At 37.2% G+C, this 16,830-nt stretch overlaps 1 protein-coding gene across 5 annotated transcripts in view; it reads right to left on the bottom strand.

The window, feature by feature from the left end:
* The window catches only part of LOC106079083 (collagen alpha-1(XII) chain-like), a 171,696-nt gene that overhangs the window by 76,929 nt on the left and 77,937 nt on the right, over positions 1-16,830 (bottom strand). The window lies entirely within an intron of this gene.

The raw sequence follows: 16,830 nt of genomic DNA, 5'->3' as shown, positions 1-16,830 counted from the left end.
GTCATGATCTCTCAAACTATGTGACTGTCATGTTACGAAATGCTGTGTCTGGCATTGTTTTATTGTGGGGAAGTAAAAGCCTATGTTAATATATAAAATTGTAGTTGAATTTCTTTGCTAAAGGGTTCGTGAATTTAGCGTTGACTAGTTTAAATGGCAGGCTTCGCTACATATTACTTGCTAGCCTTTTTACAGCACAGCTTAATATTGTTTCTTTATCTCAAACCCTCTCACTTTCTGTCTTTCTCTTTTTCTCTCTCTCTCTCTTAACTTACTAAAGCAGCTTTAATGAAGGCTTCATATCAAACCCCGATGAATTTCAGCTTACAAACAAAACAAAAATAATAAAAAGGTATTTGTGTTAAACACAAACTCGTCGAAGGCTCCTGTGGGTAGTTGTCGTAGAGCATGTAGGACCAACTATGAAATGTGTATCTACTATTCTCCAGTTTTAGAAAATGCTTCTGTTTTATGTATATATATATATATATATACATATATATATATATATATATATACATATATATATATATATATATATACATATATATATATATATATATACAGTGCTTTTAAAACAAAATAGATGCCGGTACTCAGTGATTAGGTGCCAATACTCATTGATGAAGTAATGAATATATATATATATATATATATATTCAAAAAGATAAGACACTCTTACAGAAGATAAGAAACTCCATGAACAAACTAATATTTAGGATTTTAAGAAAATCAAAATCACTATGTACTGGAAACAAAATTATTCTGATTATTTCCCCTAAGTTTTGAACACAAAGGTTCGTTTCCATAGTTCCATAAGAATGAGAGCAGTCGTTGCGCCTGCTTTGAGCATGACATGACGGTGAAATCGGATTTTTAAGTTGTTGAGATGTGACATACAGACGGACAGACAGACAATACAATACCAACGATGGATTTCCAGACCAAAGTGATACAAACTGAAATAAGGTTGAAAGAATTTTTTTTTTTCATAACTTGACTTTTTATTTTCTGATGCTTTGAAGATCTGCATGTGATGCATTTTTCTAAAAATTGGCTCAAACGAGCAATCACGAGATATATGGCGCCAAATGGCATCACGTTACAAAATCTCTTTAAAAAAAATAATTTTAGAGGCTATTAAATAGATGGCATGTCAAGATGAACTAATGAATCCTGAAGTTATTGAACCTAAAAAAGGGGAGAGGAAGGTGTGGACAGAGCGAAACACAAAAGTGGAGTAAAATGTAAAAATATAATTACAGGCCAAATTAGCAGTTCATAACACAACGAGACTTATAACTTTTATTTTTCTATAAAAATAGTTACGTAAAAATGATTTTTTTTTGTTTTTAAAGATAGAAAGTAAGAACTAAATACAAAAAAGTTAGTCTCTACGTATACATTTCAATAACTCGAGCAATGTCATGGTGACTCCAGGAGTGCGAAACAAAGAAGATAGAAACCAGGTTGTGTAGAATGTGCAACGATGAGATTGGATAGCGCGTTAAAAAAAAAACAAGTGCTATGAAATATGTATGATTGAAACCAGGTATTTTGTAACATGTAAGATTCTGTCCAGGTGATATATGTAAGATAGCAACCAGGTGCTATGTAACATGTACGATTCTGTCCAGGTGATATATGTAAGATAGAGACCAGAACCAATGTAACATGTAAGATTTCGCCCAGGTGATACAAAATATGTAAGGTGGAGACCAGAAACTATATAACATGTAAGATTCTGTCCAGGTGATACAATATATTTAAGATGGAGACCAGAAACTATGTAACATGTAAGATTCCGCCCAGGTGATACGAAATATGTAAGATGGAGACCAGAAACTATGTAACATGTAAGATTCTGTCCAGGTTATACGAAATATGTAAGATGGAGACCAGAAACTATGTAACATGTACGATTCTGTCCAGGTTATACGAAATATGTAAGATGGAGACCAGAAACTATGTAACATGTAAGATTCTGTCCAGGTGATACGAAATATGTAAGATGGAGACCAGAAACTATGTAACATGTACGATTCTGTCCAGGTGATGTGATATGTAAGAAAGAGGCTAGGTGATATCAAACATGTAAGAAGATTCTGCCCAGGTTCTATGAAATATGCCAGAAAGTGTCCATGTGCTTTGAAGCATGTAAAGAGGTGTCTACGTGCTTAGAAACATGTAAGATCTAGACCAGGTGCTATGTGACAAGTTAGACTTTCCTGATACTACATATCATGTGACTTGGCAGAACGATTTTTTGTTTCTTTTAAAAGCTGCAATAATTCCCATCAACCTATCATTGGATTACCTTTGTTTTCTTTGATTTTGTCATGAAGGCATTCTAATTTATAAGCTTTATCAGCATCAGGTTTCACCACCTCTCCCCCTACACCTCTTATCCCCCCCCCTTCCCCCAAGAACCTTTCGACTGACTGCCAGGCCTCGACACAATTTATCACTGTAACAAATTCTATCATCTGGAGCACTACAGAGGTTTGCTGGATGGTTTAAGAAAGACAGATCTTCATTCTTATTGATTTATTACCGGCCAACAATTCTAGAAATGTTGAGTTGCTTGTTTAGTTTTAAACTATATCTAAGCTAATTAGTCTTGTTTAGTTTTAAACTATATCTAAGCTAATTGGTCTTGTTTAGTTTTAAACTATATCTAAGCTAATTGGTCTTGTTTAGTTTTAAACTACATCTAAGATAATTGGTCTTCTATTTCTACGAAGCTAGAGACTAAAGTCAAGACTGGTGGCTGTCTGGTCGTGTGGTATGCGTTTAGGCTCTGGATCGCTCCTCATGGCGTGAAGCTGTGAGTCTCGGAGTCTCGAGATCTGAAGCAAGGAGAGTGGTCAGGGTGAAAGAGCGCCGAACCATCAAAAAGATTAGAAAAAAAGCAGGCCTATCTGCAACTGGCCAAACCTACCACATATGCGCCAGATTTTTAAAGCGAGTATTGGACTTAACAGCTATTGAGAAGCGCTTAGGATTGTCGTCACGATGATAATGAGGTCGAATAGAGCCCTCTAACTTTTGCCTGCCACCATGCAGAAGATTGGGATTAGGATGTAATAGTCTTCACTCCAGAAGGAACATCCGAGACTTAACAAAAGTTTCTGACTGAACACAAACCGAAGCTGTTCAAAGACAAAATTCAGTAAACCACTGTTTCCCAAACTGTGTCCCTAACCCTAGTGTTCAGCTAGGCCTTAAAAGGTGTAGCACATAACTACTGGAATAATTAACTAGTAGGCCACCATGGGAGTTAATTTTTCTAAAAAAAAATAAGCAGAGTGTTCCGCTAAACACTCAGATTGGTGAAGTGTTCCGTTTAGGAAAAAGGTTTGGAAACCACTGCTGTAGAATCTTAAGCAATTTGAAGGACGTTAAGGAAAATTGAAACATTTTTAATATAAAATGAATATTTGGGGAATGTATTTAAAGACAAAAGATAAAGGAGATTACATACTTAAAACAAGCAAAATATATAAATACTTAAAATAATAACAACACCAGATTATCTAAGGGGAAGAATTCCACATTTAGCACTATATATCTCAATGATATAGGATTTTTTATCCTTTTTCGATATTGAAAAAATAATTAATTGACTAATTGTTTATTTTTTTATTAATTCCTGTTTTGTTAAGTACAATAAATAATTGTGTCAAGTTTCGATTTGATCGGAGGAAATATATGAGAGGAACAATGTGTTCCAATTGGCGGGGGGAGTAAGCTCCCACTTTCCAAGAAATGCCCCCAAGGCTTACATCTCCAAATGCTTCTAACAGTCAAATCCAGCTCCTGGCCTTCACGTGTAATTTTCTCATAAATCCGGCGGAAACTGTTCTTAAAAATTGATAAGAGAAGGGATGTAAGGCGGATGGGACACTTCAGCATTAATAATGCGTCTCCAAATTCCCCAGTGTGGATATCAGAGTCTTGGAAATGACCAAGAGAAATAATTAAATAATGCCTTTGAAACTAGCATTTCTCTTAAGGCAAATAATAGTAGACTTTCCCCCCTCCCTAGATGCTTTTTGACGAAGGTCTGGATTGCACTATCTCAGACAGAGGGGTGTTTCTTACTACTTCTCTCCTATAGAACGTAAACCCCTCATGAGGATTTTCGGAACTGGTGAATGTGATCGCGTGAAGGGGCCTGGATCCAGGATGTGACGATTCCACAGGGCATACCCAGGACACAGTCTACTTTCTACCGCAAAATAGTTTTGATTGGAGATCTCTGTGAATGGTGGAGAATGAACCTTTGACCTTGTGTCATGGATATTCCAGTCCGGATGTTCTTTTACGTTAGCATTGGAGCAACTTTGTAAGAGCAGAAACTTTCTTAAACTGCGTGGATTATATTTTTTAAAAGGCTGAGGAAACACCCCAACCTGCACTGAATGCCAGGAAAACAAAAATTTTCCGTGGCATAGTCTGCAAAAGAGCTTACAGCTCAGCAGTAAAAATCTGGCTAGCAGAAGAAGACAAAGTACCAGATAGGCAGAGTGAATTGATAGAAGCTTTGTAAAAAATCAAGGAAGGCTACTTAAACTAGGAAATAAGACAATGGAGGTTGCATTCATGAGAAAAAACAGGAGAAGGGAGGGTACTTAGTTGAGAAACAGACGAAAGAGGCTAGAAATTAGACAAAAAGTCAAGGGAGGTTACTTAAGGAAAAAAAAAGACAATGGAAGTGACAAATAAAAACAAGGGAAGGGGGGGGGGCACTTACAAGAGGAAAAAAACAACAACAAGGTAGGCTACTTAGTTTTATTTTTAAAGACAAGGGTGGTTACTTAGGATTTAAAAAAAAAATACAAGGGAGGCTACTTAGATGAGAAAAAAAAAAGACAAGGGAGGCTACTTAGATGAGAAAAAAAAAGACAAGGGAGGCTACTTAGATGAGAAAAAAAATACAAGGGAGGCTACTTAGATGAGAAAAAAAAATACAAGGGAGGCTACTTAGATGAGAAAAAAAAATACAAGGGAGGCTACTTAGATGAGAAAAAAAAAGACAAGAGAGGCTACTTAGATTTGAAAAAAGACAAGGGATGCTACTAAGATTTGAAAAAAGACAAGGGAGGCTACTTGCACGGGAAAAAAAACAACAACGGAAGGTTACTTTGAAGAATGATATTACAGACGACTTTTAATGTGCATAGTTTTATTTCAGTCGTGTCACTAGAGGTGCAAACTACACAGTCTCTGACACGTCTCTAACATCCTAGCTGGTCGATCTAAACAAAGAGTTTTGAAACTTCTGGAGAAACTTAATACCTCCGATTTGTAGACCGAATTCCTCCGTCTGTCGTCTGATCCTAAAAACGTCGGGTATTCTCTGCCCTTTGTGACGATCTTCTGCTCTGGTAAGTAGCTCAAGGTCAAAACTCCATATCTTAATCTGGCGCATATAAAACTTTCCAGAATCTTTAAGTTGTAAGTGCGTGTGTGTTCACCAGGTGGATCTTTCCCCCCTTGCTGTTACCTCCTCCACACACACACATACACACACACACTGGATTTACGCTTGTCAAAGTATGCAAGGAGAATATCTAAGGGTTGTTTCTGACCATGACAGCTTGATGCATGTGTTTGATTTGAGATCAAAGGCAATTAATATTATCAATTTTTTACGAGACGAGTTTCAATATTTATTCTCCCAATAATCGTTGACGGAGGTTAAATAAAATAAGAGCTAAACAATCCTAATAAATTGAGTTAAAATATTTGATGCAAAGGGAAAATAACTCTCACGCATGATAAAAATTGGCCCCTCCCCTTTCCGTCGGTGATTATGAACCCTAAAATTAAATGTAACAAAGAATCACAACTCTGTAAAAGAATGCAAAATAGAAACAGAGTTATCCCATTAGCGTCAAGAATCGACGGAGACATTGAAATACTGCCAAGGAAAATTCAAGAAACAACTTTTTAAATTATTATTTTTTTAACCTTTTTCAATATATAAAAGTTTTTAAGCAGAGACTCTCATGTTATTGTGATTAGCTTGTTTGGAAAGGGGCAACTTGTTTTGGGTGAACTAAATAAGTGTCTACATTGTAGGGCTTGAGAGCTTTGAGTCAGCTATATCTCCCAAAAGACTCCATATTTAGAACCAAGGGGCAAAACTCGTTCGCTCCAGAGATGCGTGCGCGGCGCGTGCAGACCAAAAAAAACAACAAACAACGAACTATAATCAGCTCTGAAAGATACAAACGGATTATAGAGACCATTGTTTGTTTTCCTTTGAGAAGCATAAATATTTAGAACAAAATGTATTGATGACTCGATATATTTAAACAAAGAGAAACTTGAAACGCCGATTTGGGAAACATTGGACACATTATTCTCATATCTGGACTTATGCACTAACTATATTTCTCTTTGGGACAAGTTTAAAAGCTGTGACCTTCATATGTTTCAAGGTGTGTCTGAAAGGCAAAGGACACCAAATTTTCCAGATATGTCATAATGAGAGTATAGCCAATATCCCCCCAGGAATTCATCCCAATTAAAAAAAAATGGTCAATATTTGTTTCGCGACAGAAGGCGGCATACATCTCTACCTAACGATGGTCTGAAAGGGAGCTAACTGTGAAACGTGTAATTTGTTTTTCGTCAAATTAGTTTTTTATTCCTTTACTTAACCTACCTTTAGATCTTTGCATTTTCCCCAGCGATACCCCCACCCACCCACCCCACATGTCCCAATTGTAGGTCTTTCCTAAACTGAAAGTTTCGCTCGGGGGACAGATTTGTATCCAATAATGATGCCATTCTCTTTATAAAGAACTGTTTTACAGAGAAAGCCTCCGTTTCGTAATAAAGATATTCATATCGAAACTGCACATGTAATAACAAGGTGACCTGATATTATTAAATGCAAAGACGACGCAACATGAAAGTACATTGAAAAAGGAGTAGACTTGTTGTCCAGTGGAGAACTATTTCCCTAAATTGAACAGAAATGAAATAAAAAATTATTGTATTAAATTTAACAACGTCTTCTCTAGGGTTTCAAGGCCTCGTGGCAGTGGCGTCACTAAGATGGCCCGGGGCGGCCCGCAACCCCCACCCCCCACTTTAGTGACGCCACTGCCTCATGGAATAAGCATTTAAAACATTCAATTTGCCTCTCGTTAAGTTAATACGCCCAAAGGACAAATGTAGGTCCGGCAAAAGGAGGACATGTACTTTTTTATATCACATTTTCAGTTTGAAAGCGCATTGGTTTTACATGTGAAAGTGTCCTGGTTTTCACACTTTTGCATAGCGTAATGACATTTTATCCCGCCATTGGATTCAACTATTCATATTCTCTTGTTTCAATACACATAACCTGGAAACGTAGGCCTTTCTGTAAGAAAGGGGTGTGGTTTAAAGCGATGTTCAGAAAGTCTTTTCGTCTGAGAAATATACTTATTAAATATATATATCTAATACATACTTTTATTGCCTATATGATTTACTGACATTTGTTAAAATTGAAAGTCTATTTTTACGAAGGTTATATCTACTCACTCTATCTGTCTTATATCAACTCACTCTGTCTGTCTTGTGAAAAGGTTGTGCACTTTTATTCTCCCACACCCATTCTCGGATCAAGTTCAAACTTTGCGCAATTATTCATTGACATAGACAATACTTGAATCAATTGAAAAATTAACCAATTAATTATTGAAAAATTATGTATTTTACTGGATGTCGAATAAGGGAAATAACTTCAACATTATTAAGATATTGGCACATGCGGAGTTCTATCCCTTAGATAAGCTTTGTTTTTTTTATTTTTTTAAAGTGATTTTTAAAAATATTTTGCTTTCTTTCTTTTGTTTTCTTCCTTTCAAGGCTTTGTCCTCCTTTCGGTCCTTCTTTGGACAAGAAGTCTAAGGTAACCCAAGGCAATATGAATGATTGGTGAGGGGCTCGTCTTTTTTTCTAAAGCTTAAATAAACTCACTCTGACTGTCTGGCCAAAAGTTTACACTTGTTACTTCTCCGACACCTTATCTTGGATCAAGCTGATATTTCGGACACATATGTACATCACCGGACACAAGAATCAATAAAAAAAATAATTAACCATTTAGTTAATTTAATTATTGGCAATAAATGACTTTGTTTGGTATCTCAAACAAGGGAATGAAATAGTATTTGACTGAAGTGGTGGTATAACTGAATTAAGTCCCTTTAAGTCCCAGGCTTAGTGAACACAAAGATGAAATAAAACAATTGATAGCTATACAATCTTCCACGTTCTTAGATTCTTCCCTAGCAGAGTGGTTACCGCGTTCCCTTTTTTAAAATTTATTTTTATATAAATGCTTTTTTGATAGTTAGTCTAGATCTGTTGCAAATTGAAGTATACGAGTGACCCAAACTAATTGATACAAATACGCGTAGTAAAAGCAGTTGTTTTTTTTGTTTTTGTTTTTTTAAAGTATTTTTTTGTTTCTTTACACACTGAGGTGCAGCCTGAAGAACACTTAGAACTAGTATATGGTAGTTATCTGTATATGCCTCTCTCAAAACCTGTCACAAAACCTCTCTTAAAACCTCTCAAAGAAGACAATGTTATTGTAAGTGAAATAATCTCAATGACTTCTTGTGATTAAACAGTAGCCAATCAACTGTGTCTCTGGTCTTGTTGCCCACTACTGCTATTTTGTTCTAGGTCTTTATTTACTTCTATGTAATAATCAGCCAACTCTGCGGGAACTACAGAATCTTCCACCAGTCTACCTATACACGGCATGGCTTCTAGGATTAAGTCTGGACTCTAAGCTTTGACCGAATTTAACCCAGCGCAGGCTATAGATAATGGAAATGTATTCCTGAAAATAAATTCTGAATAAGAACTCAAGTAGAGCGTGAAACCGTCTTCCAAGTCGAGAGCGCGACAGGGGCGCAGTGACATATCTCCACCTAGTTTATCCCCAGGCAATGTCCGATAACATTGTAAAGAATACAAAGTGTCAGACGACACGAAAAGAAACAAGCCGAGCTGAGTCGGGCAAGTATTGAGACAAGTGAAACACTGAAATTTAAAACTAGAGTCTGACTTCAGAAATTTGACTGGAGCAACATGACTTTATTTCCAGTGACGTATCCAGAACAAAAAAATCAGACCAAAGAAAAAAACAAGAAAAGAAAAAAAAATACGGCGACCAAAAAACTTTTTTGATATTTTTTGTGAGGAGACTTTTTAAATGTTTTTAATGATATATAAACTCAAGAAAACAAGTTTATTGGTTTTTCTTTTTAATCTAGAATATATGCTTGGAACTACTATATTCTTAACCTTTGATACAAATTTAATGTGTTTTATTTAAAGTTACATTACATTTTATTATGGAAACATTGTAGTTGAACTGAACGTTCACGACTTGATTTAATTAAGGGCGAATATTCCCAAAGGAGATTCTTTGGGTTGTAAGGCGTGAAAACGTTTGCACTTGAAGATATCATTAAGATTCTTTTGGCAATGAAGGATTAAGGACTATTTCTCTGGGTATAAAGTATAAATGCCTATCTAGTCCCTTATTGTCACCACCCGGCGCAATGAACCCATCTAAATCTAAACTCATAATAAAAACACGTCACGTCTTTGAACTTTGGCTTCCAGGAGTCGTCTGGCCTACGACAGTGCCGCTTATCTTGAATCCTTCTACAAGACTAACATCAAATAAATGATTTTTCTCTTTAAAACTAACAATGAATACTCCCTTTCTAAATAACCTAGGCAACACACAATAACTACTCCCTTTCTATATAACCTAGGAAACACACAATAAGTACTCCCTTTCTATATAACCTAGACAACACACAATAACTACTCCCTTTCTATAAAACTTAGGCAACACACAATAAGTACTCCCTTTCTATATAACCTATGAAACAGACAATAAGTACTCCCTTTCTATATAACCTAGGAAACACACAATAAGTACTCCCTTTCTATATAATCTAGACAACATATAATAACTACTCCCTTTCTATATAACCTAGGCAACACACAAACACACACTCCTTAAGACATCTGCTACACAATGATTCGATTATCTTTTACGACATTAACGTTTCACTGAGTCTGCATGCAGGTGTATAGTGCTTCTAAAGTGATGCTCTCAAACATAGTCGTAAAATGCCCTCATCCCAACAAAACGAGGTTTGCCGATCCGAAATGTCGAGATTCTAAGTAAAACAAAAAAAAGATTTTGGGAACTGCAAAAAATGCGGCGCCATTTTCCGTGATAAATATTTTATGCTTTAAAAGCTCGAATTTATTAACATGCAGGGCTGTTCGCTTTTAGGTTGAAGTGCTCCTACTAATTAAGCAATTGTGAAGTGATTATTCAATATCAAATATCCCATCACATCAAAGACCAGCGACGGAAAAAATGGGGGCGGCCTCCCACGCTTAGTATACATTAATAGCAGCAATTACAATTTGCTTATTAATGAATCATTTAAAGGTGTTGTTTTTTGTTTGCTTTTATTCATGAGTGTTGGAGTAATTTACACCAGTGGGGAACTGTGACGACCCGAGCAAAAACAATCGACCTCATCAAATTACTAAGAAATTAATCATTTTATTTTTCGCCCCATTCAGCGCAGTGAAATGGCCGTGTGCCTGGACTAGTGTCCCCACCTCTTCTTAGCACAATGACTTTCTACATTTGCTACCCACCAGCTTGACCGTCTGGCCAAGGGCTCTATTATTCTATTCAGGTCTGTTAATCTGGAGAGCGCGAGGCAATGAGCTCATTTCATCTTGCGCGGCGGCCCGACTGTCCCTCGCCTTTGTCTTTGAGTCTAGAATCCGAGTAACGCTTGACGTCTGGCCAGGTGTTCCTAAGACTTCATTGAAAAGTAAGTGGAAGGTGCTAATCTTGACCGGATGTCACATTATCTATCTTGACCTATCACGTGATCCATTACATGCTTTCCTGACCAATCCCTATTTCCGCCCTAGCAGTATATTGACTTATGTCCACCATGTGTTGGCATCATGGGCGTAGCCAGGGGGGGGGGGGGGGGTTGGGGGTTCAACCCCCCCCCCCCCCCCGAAATGAAATCCCCCCCCACGAAGGGGGGGAGTCAGAATTTAGTGACTGATTTTTTGCTTTGATTTTGTTTATTTTAGGTGAGATTTTAATACTAAACCATCACTTGCCCCAGTACAACCAAAGGGGTTTTGAGTTTAAAACACCCTACCAGGGGGCTTTGAGTTTAAAACCCCCTACCAGGGGGGTTCGAGTTTAAAAACCCCTACCGGGGGGGGGGTTTCGAGTTTAAAACCCCTACCAGAGGGGTTCGAGTTAAAAAAAAACTACTAGGGGTTTTGAGTTTAAAACCCCCTACCAGGGGTTTTGAGTTTTAAACCCCCTACCTGGGGTTTTTGCAGTTAACTCCCCCTCTTCTATAAAACAAAACAAAAAAAAATGCAAACGAAAATCCAAGAGCACAGTTAAGGAAGATTTTGATTTTAAAACCCCGTCTAAAATTTACGATAAACCAACCTTTAATATAAAAAAAGCAGCTAATTACTCACTCAAAATGTTATGAGCGTGGCTAAATTGTTTTGACTCAGTTTTGAGTTTAAACCCCACTTTAGCGGGGTTTGAAGGTAAAAAATATCTCTTTAACAATAAAAACAAATCAAATTATACACTAAAAATGTTATGAGTGTAGTCAAAGGGGTTTTGAGTTTAAACTCCCCTCCAGTGGGGTTTGAGGATAAATTTAAATACATCTTCAGTGTAAGAAAAAAAGCAAATTAAGCACTCAAAATGAACGTTGCCGAAAGGGGTTTTGAGTTTAAACCCCCATTCAGAGGGGTTTGGTGCTAACAATACATCTTCAATATAAAAAAAAAAGCAAATTACACACTAAAATTATTTGAGCGTAGCCAAGCCAATCGGGGGTTTTGAGTTTAATTCCTTCTTCTACAGATGGCTTTTTTTTTAAGTTTCAGATCCCCCTACAGAGCATTTTGAGGTGGAAAACCCCCAACAGAAGATTTTGACGTTAAAACTTCTCTTTTCGATATAAAATCTAAAACAAACTACAGTCACTTAATTCCAAGAGCGTATTCAAGAGAGGTTACACATTTTTACCAGTGGCAGGGCTCCATTAATAAACTGCAGTGAATAGTCATCTACCGAAATCGAAAAACACTAAATGTAGCTCAATAAAGATGGCTAAGACAGATTTTAGGTGTCAGTTATAGAGATCGGGTCTAAATCAAGGAAATCCTATGCCGAACTGGGAGTCGACCCCTTAGTAAGATTGTGAGAGAACGACGCATGAGGTTTGCGGGACATGTTCTCCGACAAAATGAATTAAGCATAAGAAGAGTTGCAATGATATCCTAGTACAACTTGACGCCACTCATTCATGGAGGTCCTCATAGTAGGTGGGAAGAGGCATCAGACATTACCAGTGACAGATTTTTATGGAAACAGCTTGACGTCAAATGCTCCGAACGGCGTAGGAGGGTTTAAGTCAGTAAGAATAGCACATTAGGTTTTTTAAATAAAACTTTTTAATAGCAGGAAAATGCATTGTAGATACCTCAGAATATGCATTTTGTTGGCTTTCAATACCAGAAATAGTGCTTGGCGGCAGGGCTTCGCCCCGCGATAGGGAGCTCCTAACGCTCCCCCAGACCCTTGCTAGTAATGGCGGGGAGTCTACAATTTTATGAAAACAGCTTGATGGCAAATGCGCCGAACGACGAGGGAGGGTCTAAGTCAGTAAGAATAACACATTAGGTTTTTGAAATAGAACTTTTTAATAGCAGGAAAATGCACTGTAGATACCTCAGAATATGCATTTTGTTGGTTTTCAATATCAGAAATAGTGCTTGGCGGCGCTCCCCCAGACCCCTTTGCTAGTGATGGCGGAGAATCTACAATTATTCCACTAACTCATGGAAGAACCTATTCTAGGGCACAATAAACGTCTTCCGAAAGAATGAAGGGTCAGAATGTAATAAAGACTTTGTACGCACACACACTCACACACACTCACACACATAAATAGATATAATTTTTTTTTCGCCGAGGGGGGGGGGGGAGAAAAAATTCACCCCCTCAAAACCCCCCCCGAAAAAAATCCTGGCTACGCCCATGGTTGGCATTATTATTTCTAGATTGCCCCATTAACCATTGATGTAATATTTTATACATTCATCTATATATATATAATTCTCTTCATGGCTCAAGAGTTTGGACACCAAGTAATGTAATGATCACTCTTTTATTTCTGCAAGTTGGACAGACTAGAGTTACCTCACGTAATTTTAGAGGCGAAAAAAAAGTGAGTGTGGGGGGAGAACAAGTAGTATTCACCCGTCACTAAGTAGCTGGGCCGGACTTAACCATTGTGACCAAGAAGTCATGGAAGGAGAACAAGTAATCTACTCTGTATTCACCCATCACTAAATAGCAGAGTCGGAATTAACCATTGTGGGGCCCAATGCGAAACGGCCAAGTTTGGGTAGGGATACGGATAATAAGTGAAAATTAACAGAAATTGACAGGAACATCCACACGAGCTGGTGCTCTAAGCAACCTTTGCTTTAAGTGTTTCATAAAGAACTACCATGATGCAAATATGTGTACGGTCCAAACAAAAACGTCTTCGCGAGTTGTCCATCATCTAACTACCATTTGGTTTTGTGTCTTCTGCGCCTGTCTTCAATAAGGGTGAAACGAAAACTTAAATAGACCGCGTGGACAACGGCCTTGTCTGCACGAAATGCGGAAAAATATGCAGGTCCCAACGGGTTTGCGCAGTCATGTGAAACACTGCACTAATCCTGCTAAGAATGAATTAATTAACTTGATTTTAACAAACAAACAAATTGGAACCATTGAAATCTGCCCATGTAGAGTGTTACCAGAAAATGCTGACCATGTCCTTCAGAACTTTACCAAGAGGCCATAACAAGACACTGGCCCCAAAACACCCCAATAGAAAGAAAACTATGAAGAGCTCCCTGATTTGGAAACCACTGCGCAATTCATCTCATATATTGGTCTAGTCATCTGAACGCTCCAATATAAAAATGAGTACAAGAAAGAAAAGAAGAACAAACAAATGCATGATACTTGTCAATCTTCCTAGCGTTGAGAGTTTGTTTCCTATTCTAAAACGATGGCTGTACAATACGTATAAAGGTGTTGAACTACTATCTGAAGAGCCTCGTCCATATCTACATCCGGCACTGTCACTAACGTCTTTAGAACATCCGGATGATTGTTAAGTTGTTTTATTGAATGATTTAAAAAAAAAAAAAGCTTAAATGAGAAAATGTTTTTTTTGAGACAATAAGACGAGGTAGTAATGACCTACATTAACATTTATATAACAAACCAAAAAAAAAAAAATCTTTTTTTTATAAAACAGCTTATCTTAAAACTATATCTACCAATAATGTATAAGTTATTGCCCTTATTCGACATCAAGCAAAAAAATTAATTATCAATAATTAATTGACTAGTTGGGTATATTTTATTTATTGATTCATGTTTTGTTATGTACAATAAATAATTGTTTAAAGTATCAACTTGATGCGTGTCGGAGAAACAGCGTTAAGGATATACAAGGGAATTAAACGTAACAATTTTAGCCATATCTGTGAATACTGAAGCATTAGTTTCCCTTTACACTATTTTAAAAAAAATTATAAATTACCAGTGTAATTGGTTACTTTTTTATTGATTCATATCTAGTTTATGTCTACGAATAATTGTGCGAAGTTTCAGCTTCATCTGAGAATGGGTGAGGGAGAAATAACGTGAACACACTTTTTACCAGACAGACAAACGGACAGAGTGAGTTGAAATAAGCTTTGCAAAGACAGACGAAAAATTATGTATGTAATAATGTTCTTGTGCTGGTAGAAGCAGAGTCAATGACATTAACTCAGAGCACACACGGGCTAATGCTTTTTTTTTTATTCTGTTAATAATCAAAGTAATATCATGGAATATCTTAGGACTATTCACTTTTGATACACTTGGTAACCAAGTGGAACGTAGGTTGACGGGCCCCCCAAGCAGCTGTCTGGCACGACAACCCACTCCTTTGCCTCAAGGCGGAGGAACAACGTCAAGTTTTGACTAGAGTCAGCAGGTTGACTCCTGGAGTCTGACGGCCCCAAGCCGTGATTCCTCTAGACATATAATTCTTTGGACATACGATTCGCTAATAATATGTTAAGGTCTATTTAAGGTCTAGTTAAGGTCTAGTTAAGGTCTAGTTTCAGTTTCTCATCAAAATTTCAGTTATTAAAAATGAAAAAAAAAATGGTTTTAGTATGCTTACACAATTAACAGAGATGTGGCTATCTAGAAAGAATGTATAGAAGTAGCCTAAGTTATTATAGATTAGCTGACCTAACATAGAACCTCTCTGTATAGTGAATTGTAGATCTTTCGTAGGATCCATGTGATTTGAATTTTTACAAAGCTTGTGTTTACTTCATTCCTCTGCATGTCTGTCTGGGTGGATTCTTTTACACTTTTTTGTCTTCTCCCAACTTCCATTCTCTACTTTTAAAATGTTTACGAACTTGTCAAACATCAAACAGACAGACAGATAATAATTAGAGGACAAGAGGCACCAACAACTGGGGAGAGAGAGTGGAGAAAGCAAGATAGAGAGAGGAGTTAGAACGGAGAAACGAGATATATAGAAAACGAGAGAGAGAGAGAGAGAGAGAGATCTTACAATTTTTCAAATAAAAGATCAAGTAAGAAATGAGACTAGCCCATCCATTTATCCATCGTGACTGATAACATTGCGATATTCTAAGTCTTAACTTTTTTTTAGGAGAAGGGGGATTTCATTTTCTGAATTTCCTTCTGAGACCATCCTTAGCACATAATTTATATTTTCAACCTACAGACTACCAATACTTGGTAGAACAGACCAAGGAACAGGTGAAGGTAAGGGTTGGTGTTCGGGCCTCTTGAGAGAATATGCAGCTTTGTAGTAAAGTAAACTAAAGTAAGTTCTGCGTACAACTTTTGCTATGAACGAGATACGTCTGGGCGTGCTGTTCTCTCCGCAAGGCATGAACGTCAACCCCTGGGGTCGTTAAAGGATTCCTGCGGCTTTCAAATGAATCTTTTAAATAAACTTTGATCGTAGTTTACTTTTAGTTTTGTTATTGATAGTCCTGACTCAAGGACAGCTAGTGTTATAATGAAGAGAGGAATAGTAACTGATGCACATTAAGGTGTTCAAAAAACTCTCTTATTGTAAGATTTACCTTTTTCTAGGTTACCTGTTTGCAAGGGTGGTGTGTGGCCAGTACAACGACCAACTTTTTGTCGCGCTATTTGACATTAAGGCACAACAGTTAGTAGTTAGTAAGCGTGTCTATAGGGCATAAGTCCAGAGTTAACGTTTTGGTAAAGACTGGGATATCTACTTTAGAATATTCTCTTTTTCTGTGTTCGTATCCTCATGTTAGATGGTTCAGATGTCTAGTCCTGTATTTGTGATGCACCATGCAGTGGTTTCCATATAAGGCAACTAGTCTTCAAACAGTTTTTCTTTCATAGGGTGATGGCTTACTAACTACTGTCAAAAATGAAAATTAAAACTCTAAGGCCATATTACAAAGTCTTCAGGGCTCCCTTATACCTTCCTTCTGGGAACAGTACCAGGAAGAAGAAGAAGAGGCAGTCAGAGAAAGCGAAAGGAAGACAACATAAAAGTATAGGCGAGCCTGCCATTGAAAGAGGTTCTATCAGAGGCAAAAGCCAAAAACAGAATGGAGAAGGACGAG

Source organism: Biomphalaria glabrata, chromosome 12 (assembly GCF_947242115.1).
Source record: "Biomphalaria glabrata chromosome 12, xgBioGlab47.1, whole genome shotgun sequence".
Lineage (NCBI taxonomy): Eukaryota > Metazoa > Mollusca > Gastropoda > Planorbidae > Biomphalaria > Biomphalaria glabrata.
The sequence above is the reverse complement of the archived record's forward strand: the minus strand, read 5'-3'. Positions and strand labels throughout refer to the sequence as shown.